Source organism: Carlito syrichta, unplaced genomic scaffold, assembly GCF_000164805.1.
Source record: "Carlito syrichta isolate Samal-C Ts95f unplaced genomic scaffold, Tarsius_syrichta-2.0.1 Scaffold315477, whole genome shotgun sequence".
NCBI lineage: Eukaryota > Metazoa > Chordata > Mammalia > Primates > Tarsiidae > Carlito > Carlito syrichta.
The window spans coordinates 292,270-299,632 of record NW_007259573.1 but is presented as its reverse complement, the minus strand read 5'-3'; positions in this window follow the sequence as shown (position 1 = coordinate 299,632).

Genomic DNA, 7,363 nt, shown 5'->3' with positions numbered 1-7,363 from the left:
CTTTTTTTCTGAGTTAGAGTCTCACTTTGTTACCCAGGCAGTGGCAGGATCACAGCTTACCACAGCCTCAGACTCCTGGGTTCAGGCGATCCTTCCGCCTCAGCCTACTAAGTAGCTGGGACTACAAGCATGTGCTACCAAAACTAGCTAATTTTTTGTAGAGACGGACTCACTATGTTGCCCAGGTTGGTTTCAAATCCTGGGCTCAGCAGTCCTCCTGCCTTGGCCTCCCAAGGTGCAAGGATTGCAGGCGTGAGCACTACACCTGGCAGATTCTTGAGTCTGGAAAATAAACAGCCCTTCACCACTCAAAGCATATATGGGAGATACTGCATTGCACAGACTCTGCAGCTGAAGCCTCCTGGGTTCTGAATTCTGACTCTTCCACTTACTAGCTTTGCAGTCTTAGTTGCTTAACTTCCCTGTGCTGTCATGTGCCCCATCTAGAAAACGGTGCTAATAATAGTACTTTCCTTTAAGAGTTGTTAAGGATACTAAATGGTAATACCGGATATAGTGGCGCACACCTGTAATCCAGGTGGGAAACCAAGGTGGGAGCATCACTTGAGCCTAGGAGATCAAACCCAGTCTGGGCAACATAGTTAGACTTCATCTCTACAAATATAAAATAAAAAATTGCCAAGCACAGTGGCTCACACCTAGAATCCCAGCACTTTGGGAGACCAAGGTGAGATGATTGCCTGAGACCATGGGTTCGAGACTAGCCTGGGCAACTTGGCGAGACCTCATCTCTACAATAAAATAAGAAGTTAGCTGAGCATGGTGGCACATGCCTGTGGTTCCAGCTCTTTGGAAGGCTGAAGCGGAAGTATCACCTGAGTCCAGAAGTTGAGGCTGCGGTGGCTGTGAGTGTGCCACTGTCCTCCAGCCTGGGCGACAGAGTGAGATTCCAACTCAAAAAAAAAAAAAATTAGCTAGGCATGGTGTCACATACCTGTAGTCCTAGCCAGTTGGGAGGCTGAGATGTGATCACTTGAGTCCAAGAGTTCAAGGTTATATTGAATAATGATCACGCAACTACACTCCAGGCCTGGGCAACAGAGTGAGACAATGTCTCTAAAAAACAAAGAACATGTAAATTATTTAAAACAATAGAATATCTGGCACATAGTTAAATGTCCTATGTGGTGTTGATATTATAGTTGCTGTAATTATATTTAAAAGAACTTAAAGATAGTATGAACCAAATTTCCCAAAAAATGAAATTCAATAGGAAAAAAAAAAGTTCCTACAAGTGGATTGGACTGATGGAAAAGATAGAAACTATACAAGTACAAAAAGAAAGACTATGGGAGATATGATTTAAGTGAGAAAATATCTTAGAGAATGTTAACTATGGGATATAAAAAGGGCTTGGGAAAAAATTAAGCAATAAACTGCAGAAAAAAATGTGTGCCATTATTTAGATAATTTATTTTTGAGCATAATCATTGTCTGAACAATTTTATAGGGCTGATGAAATTGGTCTATTATAAGGATACTTGCTACTTTCTCTCCAGCAAATACCAGTGAATCAAGTGTCTGCCTCTTCTTTCCTAAAGTTTAACCAGAATGAAGACAAGTTAACTACTAATATATTAAAGCTGTGGGTTTCCGTAAGCTAGAAATAATGGCAATTGGAAATTTTTATCATACTAGAGCTTTTTAAAGAGTTCACACATTTGCTTATTGCCAAAATAGTGCAATATAATGCAAAAATGAGTTTCCTTTTTTTGTTTTATTGTCTTCATATAATTTGAATTAAAAAGCATGTGCAAATTCTGGACTTGCCAGAGTATATTAAAACTACTTTGTTGCTAAACAATTGCATAGTAATTCAACACAGAGAAGGAGGGTTAGTGTTCCCACCAAATTACTATTCTACTTGCCAACGTTTAGTCTAACTATTTATTAAAAATTCGCGTGTCAGACACTACAAAAGGTACCACAAAAAGGGTGAAAGAGGTACTGGGTTGCACTAAAGTCCATCAGCTGTGATATAACTGTAGTTCGGTGGGATGCAGGGGCAGACACGAGGAAAAGGTCAAGACTAGCAAGGAGCCGGGCTCGGTGGCTCAGCCTGTAATCCCACGCCTTTGGGAGGCTGAGGTGAGTGGATTGCCTGAACCCGCGGGTTCGAGACCCGCCTGGGCAGCGAGACTTCATCTCTACAATAAATCAAAAAATCAGCCGGGCGTGGTAGTGCATGCCTGTAATTCCGGCTACTTGGAAGGCTGAAGCGGAAGGATCGCCGGAGCCCAGCAGGTCGAGGCTGCGGTGGCCAGGAGCGGCCACTGCACTCCAGTCTGGGCGACAGAGTGAGACTCCAACTCAAAAAAAAAAAAAAAGACTAGTAAGGACACAAAAAAGAAAGCAGAGTTCAACTGTTTCACCTTCTCATTTCTTCACTGGTGTCACATAAAGGCAACCATTTTACACTTCCTGAAGAAGATTATGTGGCTACATAAGAACACACGTGCCAGAGTTCAAAGAAGACTAAGACATAATCCAAGGACATGGGAAGCTCTAAATTAATGGAAGAGGCAGATGAAAGGTGAGACAGTTTCAGCATCATGTGCTGTGATAACATGGAGGGATATCAACAGTGCTTTGGGTTCCCACAACGATGTGGCCTATGGATTGGTATATCTTTCTGATACTAAAACAATAGTTTCCACCTTGTTTACACATCTTAAAACTTATAGGTGAAATTCTGTACAAATATCAAACATTATGCAGGACTTTCACATTGAGAGAAGCGGTTATCTCCTGGTAATTTAAAAATGTGTAAACTTGCCAGGCACAGTGACTCACACCTGTAATCTTAGCATTTTGATAGGCTGAGGCAAGAGGATTGCTTGAGCCCGGGAGTTTGAAACCAGCCTGGGCAACATAACAAGACCTTGTTTCTACAAAAAAATTAGCCAGGCACAGTGGCATGCGCCTGTAGTTCCAGCTACTGAGGAGGCTGAGGTGGAAGGGTCACCTGAGCCCAGTAGGTTGAGGCTGCAGTGAGTCGTAACAGCACCACTGTACTCCAGCCTAGGTGACAGAGTGAGACCCCAGCTCCCCCTAAAAATGTGTAACCAGCCAGTCTCGGTGGCTCAGCCTGTAATCCCGTGCTTTGGGAGGCTGAGGTGAGTGGATTGCCTGAACCCGCGGGTTCGAGACCCGCCTGGGCAGCAAGACCTCATCTCTACAATAAATCAAAAAATCAGTTGGGCATGGTAGTGCATGCCTGTATTTCCGGCTACTTGGAAGGCTGAGGCGGAAGGATCGCCGGAGCCCAGCAGGTCGAGGCTGCGGTGGCCGGGAGCGGCCACTGCACTCCAGGCTGGGCGACAGAGTGAGACTACAACTCAAAAAAAGAAAAAAAAATGTGTAACCTTTGAAGCAAGTCCTTTCCAACACACACATCTTGAAATAATTGCAGAATAATCCTCCACACTCCATGAACCAAATATGAACAAGTAAGATTGAAGAGCAAGCGCAAGTTGAAAATCAGGTTACCTTGATCTACAGCCGTGTTAGTGACTGATATGATAGCACTAATGACAAAATATGTAATTTTTTGGTGGGAGGAGGTCATTTTACTTTTTCTTTCACTAATTGATATTACCAGAAGGCAGCCATTTTCACATTCTCAAAGAAGAGTATGCAGCTATGCAAGCAGGTTTCATTCTTCCCTTATTTAAAAAAAAAAAAAAAAGAGTGAGGGGGGTATGTAGGAGACAGCACAGAAATCAGGTGACTTGGGGTTTTGGGTTTGGTTTTGTTTAAGAAAGTAAGTTTTAGGGTCATTGTCAAAGTCATTCATCATCTAGCCTCAGGCCACACATCACTAAGTGAATGCATCTACCCCTAGACCGCCAGCACTGGACAGATGATATCCAAATAACTGGTGTCCATGAAAGAGCTCCAAGTCAGCAAGGATCATTCATGTCTGGGGCATTGTGTTTAACAAGTCAGGGAAATGTGCAGTATATTGGGAAAGTTTCTATCTTTTTGTTTTTTAATGTTTTGATATTTACAAGGTTAATCATCAGTTATTTGGAAGTTCCATTTATCCCAAATAGCACATTCCCCAAGATGCCAGATAGTAGAGCTGTTGCAGAAAAGAAAGATAAAAAGTCTGCAAGTACAATTTAATTACTATAAAAGCTTTATTATATATCTCTATGGCACACATTGTTATAAGAATATTATAGTTTGAGGTTTTACGTTTAGGTCTTTAATCTATTTAGAGTTTATTTTATGGTGATAGGTAGGGGTCCTGTTTCATTCTTCTGCATGTGGTCAGTCAGTTTCCCCAGCACTATTTGCTGAATAAGATCTCTTCTCCCCAGTGGTTGTTGTGGATGGCTTTGTCAAAGATAAGTTGGTTGGAGAGATTGAGTTTTTATTTCTGGAATCTCTATCCTGTTCCATTGGTCTATACTGTTCTTGTACCAATACCAGGCTGTTTTGATTATTTTAGCCTTATTGTAAAGTTTAAAGTCTGGGATTGTGATACCTCCTGGTTTGTTTTTTTTTTTCTTTTACTGAGGATTGTTTTGGTTTTTCGTGCTCTTTTTTTGTTTCCATATGAATTTCTGTATTGTTTCAGACCTATGCAGGAGACACCCTTATGCATATTGGAATAGGCAATCAATTCCTGATCATAACCCCAAAAATATATATCATAAAAGATAAGATAGACTGGGCTCAGTGGCTCAGCCTATAATCCCAGCACTTTGGGAGGCTGATGCAAGTGGATTGCCTGAGCCTGCGGGGTTCGAGACCAGCCCAGGCAACTTGGCGAGACCTCATCACTACAATAAATAAAAAATTAGCTGGGTGTGGGACCACACTCCTGTAGTTCTGGCTACATAGAAGGCTGAGATGGCAGGATCACCGGAGCCCAGCAGGTCGACACTGGGGTGATTGTGAGTGTGCCACCGCATGCCAGCCTGGGTGACAGAGTGAGACTCCCAACTCAAAAAAAAAAAAAAGATAAGATAAACAAATGGGACCTTATCAAACTGAAAAGTGTTTGCACAGCAAATGAAACTATCAAGAGAGTGGGAAGACAACCCACAGAAAGGGAAAAAATATTTGCTAACTAGATATCTGACAAAGGCCTAACATCCAGGGCCTACAAGGAACTCAAAAGAGCTGAAGATAAAAAACCCAACTAAAAAGTGGGCAAAAGACATGAATAGACACTTCTCAAAAGAATTCATATGAACAGCCAACAGACATGAAAAAATGTTCAGCCTCACTAATCATCAGAGAAATGCAAATCAAAACCACATTGAGAGACTACCTAACTTCAATAAGAATGGCCATAATTAATAAAACAAAAGATGCTGGCAAGGACATGGAGGAAAGCAAACACTTCTACACTGTTGATGAGAGTGCAAATTAGTTCAGTCTCTATGGAAAACAATGTGGCAATTTTTAATAGAACTGGAAATTGACCTTCCATATGATCCAGCAATCCCCCTTCTGGGAATATACTCAAATCATTCTGCAGAAAAGATACCTGCACACGCATGTTTATTGCAGCACTATTGACAATAGCAAAAACATGGAACCAACCCTGCTGCCCACTGAAAGCAGACTTGGTAAAGAAAATGTGGTACATATACCTGTTGGAGTACTATGCAGCCATAAAAAAATGACAAAATTATGGACTTTGCAGCAACGTGGATGGATTTAGAGTCCATTGTACTCAGTGATCTATCACAGAAACAAAAAACTAAATACCACATGTTCTCACATATAAGTGGGTCCTGAACATTTATCACAATACTACAAGAGAGGGATCGTCAATAGCAGGACATTGCCAGAAGAGGGAAAGGTCAGGCACATAACATCACTGAGGGTACCTGACCCTGAACCAGGGGAAACTGGGAGCTCAAACTTCACCTGCACATAAACTACTTATGTACCTAATCCTGACGTGTCCCCCACAACTTTACAATAAAAAAAAGAATAAAAAGGAAACATTGTTGCCATTGATCTCAAAAAACTAACAAAAGTTGTATTCTAAACCTCAGATAAGGGAGATAATGGCATTAAAATCTGAATATGTAGTGATAATAACATTAAATATACTGAAAACATACGTGAAGTTATATATTAAGAGAAACACATACAGGTATACATTCCCACTGTGCTGTGACTTTCTCTACACACCTTGTCTTGCTTCTGTCATAGTTAAAGCTCACTTATGGAAGGACCAAAAGTCTCTTAACCACAGATACACATTTTGACCTCATTTCTGACCTCTTCCTGGCAGGGAGGAAAGAATAGCGTCACAAAGAGCAAAGACATTGGAATTTGAGGCCATGTCTCAAATAATCTTTTTTTTTTTTTTTTTTGCATTGAAGTCTCACTCTGTTGCCCAGACTGGAGTGCAGTGGCAAACTCATGGCCACCCCAACATCGACTTGCTGGTCTCTGACAATCCTGCCACCTCAGCCTTCCAAGTAACTGGAACTACAGGCGCACGCTACCACACCTGGCTAATATTTCATTTATTGCAGTGACGAGGTCTCACCAAGTTGCCTGGGCTGGTCTCAAACCCGCGGACTCAGGCAATCCACTTGCCACGGCCTCCCAAAGTGCTGGGATTACAGGCTGAGCCACCGAGCCCAGCCTCAAAGAATCTTTTTAAAAGGTAATGTTGCTAGGGTGAGGATCAGCCCTCACTTCTTTCAACCACTCAACAATATTTTGTGAATGCCTAGTAAATGTCAAGCAACATATTGAGTGTCAGGGATATTCATTCCATTGAGAAATCTAAACATTTGTTCCTCCATTCATCAAACAAATTGTTATTGAATGTCTCATACTATACTAAACACTAGAAAAACTTGGTAAATAAAATACTCCTCCACCCCAGGAGGAGCTTACAGGCATCAACTGGTGGAGTAAAATATGTGAACAAGCTGTATCACTTCAGGATACCCTCCAACACAGGGATGAACCCAGGACTTTGGTGGAGGACGCTGCCCAGCCCAGGTCAGGACAGCTTCCCCAACGTGACATTTCAGGTGAGACCTGAAAGGGGGCGGTACAGATCGAGTCCTGAGCACAAGAGGGAGATGGCTTTGCAGAGTCCTAGTGCCCAAAAGAGCTCAGCACATTCAGGGACTTGCAAGTCGTTCAGAACGAATGCAAGCGAGGAAGTGGTTAAAAAAATTGTTTGATACTGCAGTGGAAAGCACCAGCAAGCTCCAGGGTGCTTCATGGCTAAGTTGAAGCAACTGACCTTTATCCCAAGAACAGGTTTTCCCCAAATGTGTCTAAGTGGTAAGCAGAAAGATTTTATTTTTATTTTTGAGTTGGAATCTCACTCTGTCGCCCAGACTGGAGT